Here is a 16,632-nt window from a genome sequence, read left to right on the forward strand (position 1 = left end):
ACAGACTGAAAAGACAGATGAGACAAACAAAAGCAGGGACCACAGCAAGTGTCCCAAAGAGCAGAGTGATGGGGTCTCTGCTCTTGTTATCATGGGTTCTTCACTGACAAGGCTTTCCAGGTTTGGCCAGGTGGCAGTCACCTATTCTGAGGAATCATAATGGACTCCCCCAATTCCAAGCCTCATTCTTTTTGTCTCCAATTCTTTCTCTATGATAACGCAAGGCACCTGTCAATGTGAGTGCTTGCATATCAGAAATTTCATTCTTTCCATGTAAAGGGACAGTAGCTGTCTCTCTGATGCACACAGAGATCTTGGCTGCCAAGCACTTGTCATAATCAGTTCTTACTTGGTGAAATGTTGGACCCATCTAACTAACACATATCACTCCAGAAAGATGAAGGAAGGGAAGCCACAACTTCATGGTCTTTAGTCAGGGAGGGAATTAAACCAGGAGTCTTGAGTTCCACCTGACGTCTTTTGTCACTGGCTAGACTTGAGAAATAGTTTTGCCCAAGAAAGAGGTCAAAGCTAGAGGCTTGTGCTTTGTGCAAGAAGCATACTTGATTCCTGGTTGGGGATGTGGCTCCGTGGTGGAAACTTATTCAGCATGCATGAAAAGGCTAGTTTCATGCTCAGAATTGCAGGGCAGGAGACAGAGGAGTGAGAACTGCATAAAACCAAAAGGTATGCACAAGAGACATGAAATTTAATAAGTGGAGTTAGCTCCTGAAGGTGACACCAACCAATCCAGTCACTTTGCAGAGAAGAAAAGACAGGCAGAGAGTTTTGCAGGGAATGTAAGGTACTTTTTCCAGGCAATCCCCACTGAGTCACATGCTGCAAATGCACAGAGAAAACCACATGACATTGAATAGGAAGATTCAGGTTCTCTAGTCTCACACACCCCTAGGCTGCATCCTGCCTTTGAGTCCTGAGGACCACAGCACAAACCCTATATGCATCCTGGGCTCCTGTTTCTCCTCAGGGCCTCTGTGAGAACTCACATTGACCTTGGACACATTGCATTGCTGGTCCATGATGCTGGATCATGGACACCTGCCAACCTACCAGAAGTTCCTCTTTAAGATGCCCTGCCTGCCATTTTGAGCAAGCCCACATTTTCCAGTTCTTGAGGGACTGAGTGCCAGTATGTCAAATAGGTAGGGAATTTTAAGGCTCTAACCCATCTGAGGGCTTGCTGGTGATGTTCACCTTGTTTGGCACATTCCTTTCTCCTAGTTCTCAAGAGCGGGGAGAACCCTCCCAGCTAGGTTTTCAAGTTTGCAATAATGGGACAAGAAGCCAGTACATTGCAGGAATATCCTGAAGCCATTCTCCTCACACTGCAACTTGTCTGGCCAAGTGAGTGTGTCTTCCTTTTGTGACAGGGTATCAGGCAACTAACATCTTGAATGGTCTTTTATTGTCCCATATTCCTTGTGTGGGTTTGATGGTCCCATTGTTTTTCAGGATTTGTTTTTTTGTAGGTGCTGGGGCTTCAAACTCAGGTTCTCAGGCAGGTGGAACAACAGATCAGACCCTCCACACAGCCCTGCTAATATCAATTACTGTCACAGCAGAAAACTTTCATGCTCTTTCTTGCCCATCCATTTATCTGCTGTGACGACACCTGCTTTAATGCTAAGCAGTGAACTCAATTCTAACACAGGTTCTACTTCATCTGTAAATTCACAATAAAATCTGGATTATTTGGAGGATACTCATTAACTGGTTATTTTTTCTTCCTAAATATCATTCAAGGTGTAGCCTGCAAAGAGTTTCAGGACTGTCTTTCCAGCACTGGGCAACACAAGCAAGCTTAGATGTTCAAAGCAAATCTCAATTGTATAGTGTGAGACAAGCCTGAGCTACAAGAGACATTGATCTAAATCAGTGGTTCTCAAACTTCCTAATGCTCTGACCTTTTATTACAGTTCGCCATGATTTGTTGACCCACTTATCTATAAAATAATTTTCTATGCTACGTGATAACTACACATTTGCATCTCTTACAAACTGTAATATAAATAACTTTGCTTTCTGGTGGCCTCAGGCCAGTTTTGTGATAGGATCATTTAATCCCCCAAAGGGAGTCATGACACCAAATGTTGAGAATCACTGCTCTAAACTGATATAAATAAATAAATAAATAAATAAATAAATAAATAAATAAATAGATAAATAAATAATCAGAACTTAAGAAAAATGGAAAGAAATTCTTAAATCAGGAAACATTGAAAAATAGAAAAACATAGTAGTAATACATTTAAAGAAAATAAATTTTTAAATGATACCAATAATTGACTTATTAAATGATAAACATAATTGGAAGAACATTTAGCTGTACTGACTTTGAAGCTCAGTAGGTACTTCTCAGTAATGCCATTAACATGACTTTGTCCAATGGAAAGTGTTAGCCAATGAGTACTGTAATGTGACACATGGAGTTACAGCCAATGGCCTGTGTCTCAAACCTCTCAGCTGATGTAACTATGTCAATCATGATTGGAAATATTTTCACAAGAGAGTTCTCTAATTGGAAACTGAATACTTAGTAATTCCAGCTATCCTCCCTAAACTGGCCACCCGCCAATTCTGTCTGTCTTCATTCACATGGAGTGAAATAATACATATAGAAAAATAAAGACAAAGACAGTCACCATGCCCCATCAGTCCTTCTTTGTAAAGGAGACCCCTGAAGTTCACTGCCTTAATCATCATCCTCTGACCTAGGTATTTTCTAGTCTGGTTGCCCCTGCCATGTACACAGTAGACTGTTCCTACTCTTCAGGTCTGAATGGGAAGCCATTTTACACACACAAATCTTTTTGCTGTTACTGCAATGGACAGCCCACTATATGACTCAGACGTGTAGTTATAGAATTCTGTGATCTTGCAGGCCTGTAATGAAAGAATTTAGGTAGGTTAGTCAGGTGGATAAGAAGGGCAATGCCCTGTGGGACTACAGACAGGGTTCAAATGCACCTCTATCAATATAGGAGTCCTTAACTCAAAACTTCTTTTCAAAAATCTGGAGATGCTTCTGTTGTAGAATTATGATGCCTTCATAGCACAACAGGACTTAATGTGGGTTGTGACCCTGCAATGGTCCCTTGAGCAGCATGTGAGAGAGACACCAGCAAAGGAATTTCTTTCCCACCTACATGTGAGAGTTTGTTCTTGACAAGTAGCCCTCTGGAAGGGCATCCTGTAGCATTAATTGTTAGAAGGTCTTGTTAATATGAATAAACCTGGAGCTAGGTATTGAGGTGAATGCTGGAAGATCAGAGAAGCAGAACAAGCCATAGCCACCCCACCTTGCCAATTCCTCAGCTGATCATGTTTCCTCAGACTGGAAGCCTCTGTGTCCTCATCCGAATCTGTCTCAGCTGAACTGCTTCTCAAAAGCTTAAAAGCTTAACCTGCTCTAGTTCCTGTCCCTCATGCCTTAAATACCTTTCTGCTGTCTGCCATCGCTTCCTGGGATTAAAGGCATGTTCCACCATGCCTGGCTGTTTCCAGTGTGGCCTAAAACTCACAGAGATCCAGATGGATTTCTCCCTCTCTAATGATAGGATTAATGGCGTGAGTGCCACCATTTTCTAGCCTCGGTATCTAGTGACTGTTCTGTTCTCTGACCCCAGATAAGTTTATTAGGGTTCACAATATTTTGGGGAATACAATACCACCATAGTACCCCAATACTTCCACCTGATAAATGAAATTCAGTTGGAAGAAAACACATCAGTCACTGCCCCATCCCAAAATGGAAGTTAGGCTTAAACCTTCAGCAGGAGGTCTGATAATTACTGGCGGTAAAAATCAACTACACAATTTAGGGTAAAAAGAAACCCAAAGAAAAGTAAACAGTTCCTTTCTTAACTAAAAGCCAGAAGTGTCACTGGGATCCTGAGGTTTTCATCCTTTACAGAGACCAAAGATGCCAAAAGAGCTTTGGGGAGCTCTGATTTCTAATGCTAAGTGATTCCACATGCCTTACAAAGGAGAAAAGTTAAAAGTAGTAATGAAGGTCTATTAAAAGGGCCCTTGGTCAGGAGAACTGGATCTTTGTCGTGGGTACAGAACTAACATTTCAGTGCAGATATGTCAATCTCCTGGCCAAGGAACCTAATCTGTGGAGCCCAAGAAATGATCACTCAGGACACTTATTAATCACCTATAATTGATTAACTAATTGTACAATTGCAACCCAAACTGCAGAGAAAACTGGAAAACTTTACAGCTCCTTCCCTTTCTGTACTGTGAACATCACTGGTTGTAATATGTGGACAATGAATTCCCATTCTCATACAAGCACCTCTGCAGTGCCACTCTACATTAAAAACCCTGGGCTGAACTAAAATATTCATTGTCCTGTTTCTTTTGCCTTCTCACTGAGCTGGCAAAATCCAGCCTGGAATGCCTAACACTTGGTTACAGTGTCAGGAAATAGTTGGTGGAAACAATATAAAGGTAATCCCCAAAATTATGTTAAAAAAATTGTAACAGGCTTTATAGCCCTGTGCTGCAGAGACTAGAGATTTGTATTAGAGTACAACAAGGAAAGCTCACACCTTTTCTCTCAGGCTAAACATCTTATACCTAGAAAATCACAATCTTATTAGTCAGGAACATACCATTTTATCCAGGTCTCCTATTTTGGTTCAACTAGAGTGACTACAGTAATTTGGTTTCATGAAAGTTCAGTTCTTGAACTAGATTCTTGATTGCTTGATCCATGAGCAGACAGTACAATTATTGACTATCTAGCACAGATAACTTCAGTACTCATTGCTGATGTCATCTACTGTCATAACAAAAAAGCTTTCACCTATTTTCTTGCTCACCCATTTCTTTGCTCTGTCTAAACCTGATTAACATTAGTCTGTCAACTCAATTATTGCACAAGTCTCTCTTTACTTGTAAGTTTCCAGAAATGCCAGAGTTTGGAAGACATTCATTCATTGGTTTATTTTTCTTACTCACTGACTGGTTAAGACCCAGACTAGAAGGAATGGTGTGACTATCATCACAGTCCTCAACAGCACAGTGAGGATTAAATGATCTAAGCAATTCTCAATTATAGTGTGTGAATAAAACCTGAGCTAAAGGAGAAAGTGATTTAATAAGAACAAAATGAACAGTAACTGATAAAATTGCAAAGAAAACCTTAATGTCAAGGAAATACATATAATAAAATGTTTCTTTGCATACACACATAAGGTATTTAATTTATACATATAATAAAATTTTTCTTTGCATACACACATGAGGTATTTAATTTTATTTCATATTCTCTATTAAGTATTTTAACATTAAAATTGTTAAAAAGTTTTGACAATATAGAAAATGTTGGGAGTGCATCATCTATACTTAGACTTGTACTTAGGAGACTGAAACATTAGGATTATGAGTTCAAGCATATCCTTGACTAATTACTGACACACAAGCCAGGCTGGAAAACAATGAGCATTTCAAGGGAATTTATGAAAAATAAAACTAGGAACAAAAACCCACCACCCTTTCACAGACATTCTTACTTGAAAATTATGTTCACATTCTGCCTCATATTTAAATACAAATAGACCACTTACATGATAACCATTATTCTATACATTGCAGCAGAAAAATACCACTCATTAAGTGAAAGCACAATAGAACATGAACAAAAGTCACAGAAGGTATAGATGAACCACAAAATAAAATTCACTAAATGGATTTGCCAAACATATAGCCACTTTATACATCAAATGTTGCAAAATAGAAGCCATAATGTGATCTTCACATGAGTCTTTAGTGAACATTTTTAGTAATTTACTTACTTCAAAGAAATGAAAAAGGAATGTTAGAAGATTTTGTCTTGAATATGAAGAAAACTGTGATGTCTAAAGTTTTACCAAATGTTTATATGAAAAGGATTTTTCTCTTCTATGACCTTTTCCCTATTTTCTAATATAAATATGACAAAAAAAGCTCTAAAATACTTACAGGGCTAGAGACATGGCAGTATCTTAATACAAGCTCATTCCCAGGAACAAAGTCAGGATTTTGAAAACTTGCAGTAATCAAAACAACAAGAAGTTCCAAAGGTCTAATCTTCTTGGGAACAAGAATGAACATGCACAAGTACAGAAAGATATCACATAATTAAAATTAAAACAACTCTTAAACTAATTTTTACTCATGTTCTTCTTCTGTAATTCTAGTCACAAAGGTATTGAGGAATCTAAATGCTTACAGAATTTCTCTGCATCGTGTATTGGTTTGTGTAACAGAAAGCAAGCATGTAGGATTGACATCAGAGAAATCAATCATGTTCAGTTTGTGGGATTATTTGGGATTATTTAGAAAATGCTGCCCTGTGGCAAGAAATATGTCACGGTGGGTTGGTCTAAGAGTTTACCATTTCCCTTTTACACTTTATGTTTATATTGCAGATTAAGGATGGGAATTTTCAGTTTCCTACTGTAGCTGCCATGTATGATACTTGTTTCCATGTCACTTTCATTCTGACCCTGTATCAGTCTGGAACCAATGGCCAATTAACCACTTTCATATGTTCACATTGACATGATATATCAGAGCAACAGAAATAAATTAGTACACATTCATGAACTTTTACACATGGATTCATTATCTCATGTAATTGAAGTATGAAATCTAAATTAGTTACCATATTCTTTAAATCCATAATTCTTTCTTCCGTGTGAATTTGCAGGTATAAGCCAAATACTGTTTGAAGAGATTTTTGACACCTGTGAGATATTTCTCTCAAGAAAAATCTTGTGTACTTAATGTAAGTGTGTTGGCTAAAGATCTTACCAAATCTTTGTAATCACATTTCCTTTGGTATGAGTTTCTTTAGATTTTCAAAATCTAATGTTATATTCACATGCTTTAAGACAGCAATTATACACTAATAGTATTACTCTTGTAGGGTTCTTCTCCAGTATGTGTTCTTTTATGTATTCTAAGTTTACTGTCATGTTCAAATTCTTTACCACGCTGATTACATTTGTAGGATTCCATTGCAGTATGTGTTCTTGTATGCCTTTGAAGATGATTGTGATGTTCAAAGGCTTTACCACACTGATTACTTTCACATGATTTCTCTCCTGTATGTGTTCTTTCATGCATTTGAAGAACATTGTTTTGAGCAAAGGCTTTATCACAATGTTTACATTCATAGGGTTTCTCTCCAGTATGTGTTCTTTTATGCACTTTAAGATCAGTTACGGCTGTGAGGCTGGCCAGCCGGGACAGGGCAGGACCGGTGAACTTATGTGCCTCATCGTCCCGGGACGCCGCAGGACACTGGTCAGGTGGCTGGCGCCATGAAGATCTCGACTTTGGAGCATGTCTTTGACCACCCATGGGAAATGGTTACCACAGCTGCAATGCAGAAATACCCAAACCCCATGAACCCAAGTGTGGTTGGCATTGATGTGTTAGACATGTCAATCCCTCTGAAAAGCTGCACAGCCATAGACTCCTCATCACAGAGTGGGGCCTACCTTCCATTGTGAAGTCCCTTAGTGGTTCCGCAAGTACAAAAATGTACGTGCAAGAGCATTCTGAAGTTGACCCGGTAAGAAAGACAATGGAGCTGAAGTCCACTAACATATCATTTACAAATATGGTCTCTCTAGACGAGAGGCTCACACACAGGCCGCACCCCCAGGACTCAGAGAAAACTGTCCTGACCCAAAAAGCCATCATCACTGTGAAAGGGGTCAGCCTCAGCAGCTACCTTGAAGTACTCATGGCAAGCGCCATATCTTCCAATGCTAACAAAGGCCGAGAAGCAATAGAATTGGTGATACACAAACTGAATGCCGAAATTGAAAAATTGACAGCATCAACAAGAGGAAGCATAAGGACACCAATGCCGGCTGGAGCAGTGTTGCTAGAAAAATGACAATGGAAATTGGTGTGCAGCTAAAGGGCCCCCAGGACTCTTCAGGCTGACATCATATTTATTTTTTATTTAAAAGATACTGCTATTTTAGGTAGATTTTTTTTCTTTTTTTTTTAATGAGCTGGGGTAAGGCTGTGACTTTTGATCAAAATATGGAGAGCTTCTAAATCAAAGTGATCATCTGTGGTGGAAGGGCTTGAGGGAACTGAGTAAAGGAGAGTCTTGTGTCCATGTGAACAATTAATGGGTTGGTCTGTTGTTGTTTAAGTACTTAGAAGAAAGCCATGTTGATTGAGTCTCCTTAGGGAGAAACTTAGAGCCTTTTAGGTACGAGAAAACTACCTGGCTGTGGACCAACCAGAACACAGTCCAGCTGCCCTGGCATCTACAGAGTTGACTGATGCAGTGAACAAGAACCACCTGCCTGAGGAATTCCCTTTAAAAAGAGAAATTGTATAATTTCAAATGACATTAATTTGTATAAAATAACTTGCCCTGTTGTAAACCAGTGTTTGGATTTGGATTTAAATGATATTTTTGGAGTGAAAATTATCACTAAGGTAATCTCTGAATCCAGCAAAAATAGTATTTTATTGTATTAACGAGTACTGTATTGATTTGTCAAAGTTTTGTGACTTAGTAAAGGCATTCCCTTCTTGAATTTGTACTTTGTGATTTGCATGCTCTACTGTGGGCTGGTTATGTTAACTGAGAAAATAAAGTCATTACCTGAGTGTCCCATCACTCTTAAACAGAACCCTGAGACAAAAAGCATCTGTTCACATCTCTTAGCATTTCACATTTACTTAACTTATAAATTGCCACATGACAAAATCATGGTTTTTGTTAAGACATGATGTGTCAGGTTATTTGAATATAATTACTTTTGGGGGAAAAATCACTGTTACAAGGAAAGGCTTTACTGCATTGGTTACATTAATAAGGTTTCTCTCCTGCATGTCTGTTTTTATATACTTGAAGACAACTGTAATGTGAAAAGGCTTTACTACACTGATTACATTCATAGGGTTTCATTCAAGTATGTGTTCTTGTATGCCTTTGAAGATGACTGTAATGTAAAAAGGCTTCATTACACAGACTACATTCAAAGGGTTTCTTTCCAGCATGCATTGTTTCAAGTGCTTTAAAATGATGGTGATCTGCAAAGGCTTTACCACATTGATTACATTCATAGGTTTTCTCTCCAGTACGTATTTTTGCATGCCTTTGAAGATGACTTTGATGTTCATAGGCTTTACTACATTGATTACATTCATATGGTTTCTCTCCAGTATGCTTTCTTTTATGGCTTTGAAGATATCTGTGTTGTGCAAAGGCTTTAACACATTGGTTACATTTATAGGGTTTCTCTCCTGTATGTCTCCTTTTATGTATTTGAAGATAACTGTGATATGCAAAGGCTTTATTACACAGATTACATTCATAGGATTTCTTTCCAGTATGTGTTATTTCATGTGTTTTAAAATTACTGTGATCTGCAAACGCTTTACCACACAGATTACATTCATAGGGTTTCTCTCCAGTATGTGTTCTTTCATGCCTTTGAAGGTGACTGTAATCTGCAAAGGCTTTACCACAGTGATTGCATTCATAGGGTTTCTCTCCAATATGTGTTCTATCATGACTTTGAAGGTGACTGTGATCTGCAAAGGCTTTACCACAGTGATTGCATTCATAGGGTTTCTCTCCAGTATGTGTTCTATCATGCCTTTGAAGATGACTATGATCTGCAAAGGCTTTACCACAGTGATTGCACTCATAGGGTTTCTCTCCAGTATGTGTTCTTTCATGCCTTTGAAGGTGACTATGATCTGCAAAGGCTTTACCACAGTGATTGCATTCATAGGTTTTCTCTCCAGTATGTGTTCTTTTATGCCTTTGAAGATGTCTGTTATGTGCAAAGGATTTATCACACTGTTTACATTGATAGGGTTTCTCTCCAGTATGTGTTCTTTCATGCCTTTGAAGGTGACTATGATCTGCAAAGGCTTTACCACAATGATTGCATTCATAAGGTTTCTCTCCAGTATGTATTCTTTCATGCCTTTGAAGATGACTATAATCTGCAAAGGCTTTACCACAGTGATTGCATTCATAGGGTTTCTCTCCAATATGTGTTCTATCATGCCTTTGAAGGTGACTGTGATCTGCAAAGGCTTTACCACAGTGATTGCATTCATAGGGTTTCTCTCCAGTATGTGTTCTATCATGCCTTTGAAGATGACTATGATCTGCAAAGGCTTTACCACAGTGATTGCCTTCATAGGGTTTCTCTCCAGTATGTGTTCTTTAATGCCTTTGAAGGTGACTGTAATCTGCAAAGGCTTTACCACAGTGATTGCGTTCATAGGTTTTCTCTCCAGTATGTGTTCTTTTATGCCTTTGAAGATGTCTGTTATGTGCAAAGGATTTATCACACTGTTTACATTGATAGGGTTTCTCTCCAGTATGTGTTCTTTCATGCCTTTGAAGGTGACTATGATCTGCAAAGGCTTTACCACAATGATTGCATTCATAAGGTTTCTCTCCAGTATGTGTTCTTTCATGCCTTTGAAGATGACTATAATCTGCAAAGGCTTTACCACAGTGATTGCATTCATAGGGTTTCTCTCCAATATGTGTTCTATATTTCCTTTGAAGGTGACTGTGATCTGCAAAGGCTTTACCACAGTGATTGCATTGACAGGGTTTCTCTCCAGTATATGTTCTATCATGCCTTTGAAGATGACTATGATCTGCAAAGGCTTTACCACAGTGATTGCATTCATAGGGTTTCTCTCCAGTATGTGTTCTTTCATGCCTTTGAAGGTGACTGTAATCTGCAAAGGCTTTACCACAGTGATTGCGTTCATAGGTTTTCTCTCCAGTATGTGTTCTTTTATGCCTTTGAAGATGTCTGTTATGTGCAAAGGATTTATCACACTGTTTACATTGATAGGGTTTCTCTCCAGTATGTGTTCTTTCATGTCTTTGAAGGTGACTATGATCTGCAAAGACTTTACCACAATGATTGCATTCATAAGGTTTCTCTCGAGTATGTGTTCTTTCATGCCTTTGAAGATGACTATAATCTGCAAAGGCTTTACCACAGTGATTGCATTGATAGGGTTTCTCTCCAATATGTGTTCTATCATGCCTTTGAAGATGACTATGATCTGCAAAGGCTTTACCACAGTGATTGCCTTCATAGGGTTTCTCTCCAGTATGTGTTCTTTCATGCCTTTGAAGGTGACTGTAATCTGCAAAGGCTTTACCACAGTGATTGCGTTCATAGGTTTTCTCTCCAGTATGTGTTCTTTTATGCCTTTGAAGATGTCTGTTATGTGCAAAGGATTTATCACACTGTTTACATTGATAGGGTTTCTCTCCAGTATGTGTTCTTTCATGTCTTTGAAGGTGACTATGTTCTGCAAAGGCTTTACCACAATGATTGCATTCATAAGGTTGCTCTCAAGTATGTGTTCTTTCATGCCTTTGAAGATGACTATAATCTGCAAAGGCTTTACCACAGTGATTGCATTCATAGGGTTTCTCTCCAATATGTGTTCTATCATGACTTTGAAGGTGACTGTGATCTGCAAAGGCTTTACCACAGTGATTGCATTCATAGGGTTTCTCTCCAGTATGTGTTCTATCATGCCTTTGAAGATGACTATGATCTGCAAAGGCTTTACCACAGTGATTGCACTCATAGGGTTTCTCTCCAGTATGTGTTCTTTCATGCCTTTGAAGGTGACTATGATCTGCAAAGGCTTTACCACAGTGATTGCATTCATAGGTTTTCTCTCCAGTATGTGTTCTTTTATGCCTTTGAAGATGTCTGTTATGTGCAAAGGATTTATCACACTGTTTACATTGATAGGGTTTCTCTCCAGTATGTGTTCTTTCATGCCTTTGAAGGTGACTATGATCTGCAAAGGCTTTACCACAATGATTGCATTCATAAGGTTTCTCTCCAGTATGTATTCTTTCATGCCTTTGAAGATGACTATAATCTGCAAAGGCTTTACCACAGTGATTGCATTCATAGGGTTTCTCTCCAATATGTGTTCTATCATGCCTTTGAAGGTGACTGTGATCTGCAAAGGCTTTACCACAGTGATTGCATTCATAGGGTTTCTCTCCAGTATGTGTTCTATCATGCCTTTGAAGATGACTATGATCTGCAAAGGCTTTACCACAGTGATTGCCTTCATAGGGTTTCTCTCCAGTATGTGTTCTTTAATGCCTTTGAAGGTGACTGTAATCTGCAAAGGCTTTACCACAGTGATTGCGTTCATAGGTTTTCTCTCCAGTATGTGTTCTTTTATGCCTTTGAAGATGTCTGTTATGTGCAAAGGATTTATCACACTGTTTACATTGATAGGGTTTCTCTCCAGTATGTGTTCTTTCATGCCTTTGAAGGTGACTATGATCTGCAAAGGCTTTACCACAATGATTGCATTCATAAGGTTTCTCTCCAGTATGTGTTCTTTCATGCCTTTGAAGATGACTATAATCTGCAAAGGCTTTACCACAGTGATTGCATTCATAGGGTTTCTCTCCAATATGTGTTCTATATTTCCTTTGAAGGTGACTGTGATCTGCAAAGGCTTTACCACAGTGATTGCATTGACAGGGTTTCTCTCCAGTATATGTTCTATCATGCCTTTGAAGATGACTATGATCTGCAAAGGCTTTACCACAGTGATTGCATTCATAGGGTTTCTCTCCAGTATGTGTTCTTTCATGCCTTTGAAGGTGACTGTAATCTGCAAAGGCTTTACCACAGTGATTGCGTTCATAGGTTTTCTCTCCAGTATGTGTTCTTTTATGCCTTTGAAGATGTCTGTTATGTGCAAAGGATTTATCACACTGTTTACATTGATAGGGTTTCTCTCCAGTATGTGTTCTTTCATGTCTTTGAAGGTGACTATGATCTGCAAAGACTTTACCACAATGATTGCATTCATAAGGTTTCTCTCGAGTATGTGTTCTTTCATGCCTTTGAAGATGACTATAATCTGCAAAGGCTTTACCACAGTGATTGCATTGATAGGGTTTCTCTCCAATATGTGTTCTATCATGCCTTTGAAGATGACTATGATCTGCAAAGGCTTTACCACAGTGATTGCCTTCATAGGGTTTCTCTCCAGTATGTGTTCTTTCATGCCTTTGAAGGTGACTGTAATCTGCAAAGGCTTTACCACAGTGATTGCGTTCATAGGTTTTCTCTCCAGTATGTGTTCTTTTATGCCTTTGAAGATGTCTGTTATGTGCAAAGGATTTATCACACTGTTTACATTGATAGGGTTTCTCTCCAGTATGTGTTCTTTCATGTCTTTGAAGGTGACTATGTTCTGCAAAGGCTTTACCACAATGATTGCATTCATAAGGTTGCTCTCAAGTATGTGTTCTTTCATGCCTTTGAAGATGACTATAATCTGCAAAGGCTTTACCACAGTGATTGCATTCATAGGGTTTCTCTCCAGTATGTGTTCTATCATGCCTTTGAAGGTGACTGTGATCTGCAAAGGCTTTACCACAGTGATTGCATTCATAGGGTTTCTCTCCAGTATGTGTTCTTTCATGCCTTTGAAGGTGACTATGATCTGCAAAGGCTTTACTACAGTGATTGCATCCATAAGGTTTCTCTCCAGTATGTGTTCTTTCATGCCTTTGAAGATGACTATTATCTGCAAAGGCTTTACCACAGTGATTGCATTCATATGGTTTCTCTCCAGTGTGTGTTCTTATATGCCTTTGAAGATGTCTGTTATGTGCAAAGGATTTATCACACTGTTTACATTCATAGGGTTTTTCTCCACTGTGTGTTCTTTCATGCCTTTGAAGAACACTGTTTTGAGCAAAGGCTTTACCACACTGATTACATTCATACAGTTTCTCTCCAATATCTGTACTTTCAAGCACTTGAAAAATACTATGTTGTGCAAAGGCTTTCCCACACTGATTATGTTCATAGAGTTTCTCTCTAGTATGTCTTCTTTTTTGCAAATGAAGAGTACTATGATGAGGAAAGGCTTTACCACATTGATTACATTCATATGGTTTCTCTCCAGTTTGACTTCTTTCAGGTCTGCAAAGATAATTTGAAAATGTAACAGCTGTACCATATTCATTACTCTTTTACATCTTTATTTTGTGTGAATTAATTTTACATTTTTGTGTAAATGTAAAGAGAAATTGGATCATAAGTTTTTATCACTTTGCTTGTACTTATGTTGTTCCCCTTCATTAAGGATTATTTTGCTCTTTTGAAGATGCCTACGATGTTTATAGTCTTCATTACATGGATCACATATATGGAATGATTTTCCCAATGAGATTTTTCATATATATGAAAAGAATTGGAAGTATTTAGACCTTTACCTCACTTAATTTTATTAATACCTGTTTCTATACCATGAATCTACTACATTTTCTCAATGAACCAGGAGAGACAGAAACTTTACACATTCCCAATACTCAAAGGACTTTTCTTCAGTTTGTTTGTAGATGTATTCCCAGTTAATTGGAAAACCAATTATGTGTAAACTTGAATCACATTAAGCAATTCTACTCAATATGAGACTGGTACATAACTTATAATTTTTTTTGAGATGAAAAGGGATATATTGCTTTTTTCCATATTGCTATGTTCATATGGCTTGTACCCAGAGTGACATATTCTATACCGAGTAAATGAAGAGTAACAAATAAAAAGTTTCTACATTGTCTCCACACAGCTTGACCTTTTTGTTCCTCATATACATGTGACATAGGTTTTAAGGCTTCTTCACAACAATCCCCCCTTAACTCTTGACTCTTAAGACTCATCTCCCCAAACTTAGCAGTGTCAGATAAACTAGAGAGTAACACTAGCTTTAATATGGAGTATTTGTTTATTAGAAGGTTTTGGACATACACTTATCACATATTTAATATGTATACCTCTGGTAAAAAGAGTCATATGAAACTACATGGGTGGTCAACTCCACAGCATAGCTCTGATAAAACTATAATTCAAATGCTCATATCTGTTAAGGTATTGATTCCTTGTCTTCCTTCTAAAATAAATAACCTGCCAACACAATTCATTTACCTGCCTTTGATGTATATGGATTGTGAGCATTTAAAGATCATGAATGTAATTTAAGCTATGATTATTTACACTGTTGCATTTCTTTAAAACTTTCAAATACAATAAAATATATCCAGAGGCACCTTTGTATCAGCATGTACATAAAAATTACCTTTCATGTCTTTGAGAGCTTTCACAATGTTCTTCAACTTCAAGATTTCCCCAATTGTATCCTAAAATATAGAATGAGAGAATTCATAAAATATTACAGGAATTGTGCAAAATTTGATTTACTATCTTCAGTGATCCTTAGAATCTTTCCGGATTTAGTTACCTCATTCTGCCTCATTCTCAATCAGAATTACAGAAGAGTATCAATAACCAAAAAACAATTTTTGCCTTAAATTAAAATATGAATGAAAATTTACCTCTAGTAGTGAGGTTCATATATGTCTCCAGCATCATATCTTTGTAGATATTCTTCTGTGAAAGATCCAGCAATGCCCACTCCTCCTGAGTGAAGTTGATGTGCACATCATTATAGGTCATGGCATCCTAAAATATGCTGTATGTAAGTATGTCATACATTTGTATATAACCAAAAGCATGGCCCATTGGTGGTCGTGCACACCTTTAATCAGGAGGCAAAGCCAGGCAGATTTCTGTGAGTTCGAGGCTATCCTGGGCTACTAAGTGGGTTCAAGGAGAGGCACAAAGCTACACAGAGAAACCCTGTCTCAAAAAACCAAAAAAAAAAAGCATGATGCCAACAACATTATAAATGCATGCTTCTTGACAATATAGTCATATAATTCTGGTGCTTCCCACTATTATTCTTTAACTCAGACATTACAATATAATCGTCAATTTATTTAAGAATGAAAGAGAATTGCCAATTAACAGACATAGAGAAAAGCAAACACATCAAGACCACTGAGTACACATCAATGAAATTGTATGAATAATTACTAACTACAAAAATGATGAGTAAGCTTGGTGTATTGGCTCATGCTATTAATCCCAGAAACCAGAGAGCAGAGTCAGGTATATGTGCTTCTGAGTTGAAAGCTAGCCTAGTCTATGCAATCAAATCCAGGACAGTAAAAAGTAAATATTAAGAACTCGTCTGCACTGCAAACATCAATCATATGTACAAAAAACATAGGATAAACGGAGACTGTTTCTTTACTGAAGTTGCTACAAAGAGTTAAGCATTTACTCCAGTTCTGTATTCATCTTCTAGAAATCTGAATTGCTCCAGCTTAAACAGTACTTTAAGAAATCTTACTATAAGGAACTTTTTATTTAAACAGTTACAAATAGACAGATGATAACATGAGCAATATCACTGTTGGTTATAAATAATCATCACAGGGCAGGCCAGATGAGTCAGAAGTTAAGAGCTGTTGCTAGTCTTGTGTACAGATGGGTTCAATTGCCAGTACTAACATGGGGGATCTCACAACTGTTCATTATTCTAAGCTCAGAGATTCTAAGACCCTCTTTTGAGTACTGTGAGGGCCAGGCATATGTGCATTGCATATCTATGTATAGAGGCAAAAGAATCATAGTTACTGAAAAACAAAGCAAACACAATGAGCAGGAAAAATGTTACACACTTGTAATTTAA

General features: G+C 37.9%; 2 pseudogenes; one reads left to right on the plus strand and one right to left on the minus strand.

The window, feature by feature from the left end:
- The first annotated feature begins 7,337 nt into the window (after nucleotides 1-7,337).
- Nucleotides 7,338-7,921, plus strand: LOC131900994 (PRELI domain containing protein 3B-like; annotated as a pseudogene).
- A 4,398-nt stretch (nucleotides 7,922-12,319) lies between these two features.
- Nucleotides 12,320-16,632, minus strand: part of LOC131900957 (zinc finger protein 431-like) — a 30,716-nt pseudogene continuing 26,403 nt past the window's right edge.

This window comes from Peromyscus eremicus, unplaced genomic scaffold (assembly GCF_949786415.1).
Source record: "Peromyscus eremicus unplaced genomic scaffold, PerEre_H2_v1 PerEre#2#chrX_unloc_1, whole genome shotgun sequence".
Taxonomy (NCBI): Eukaryota; Metazoa; Chordata; class Mammalia; order Rodentia; family Cricetidae; genus Peromyscus; species Peromyscus eremicus.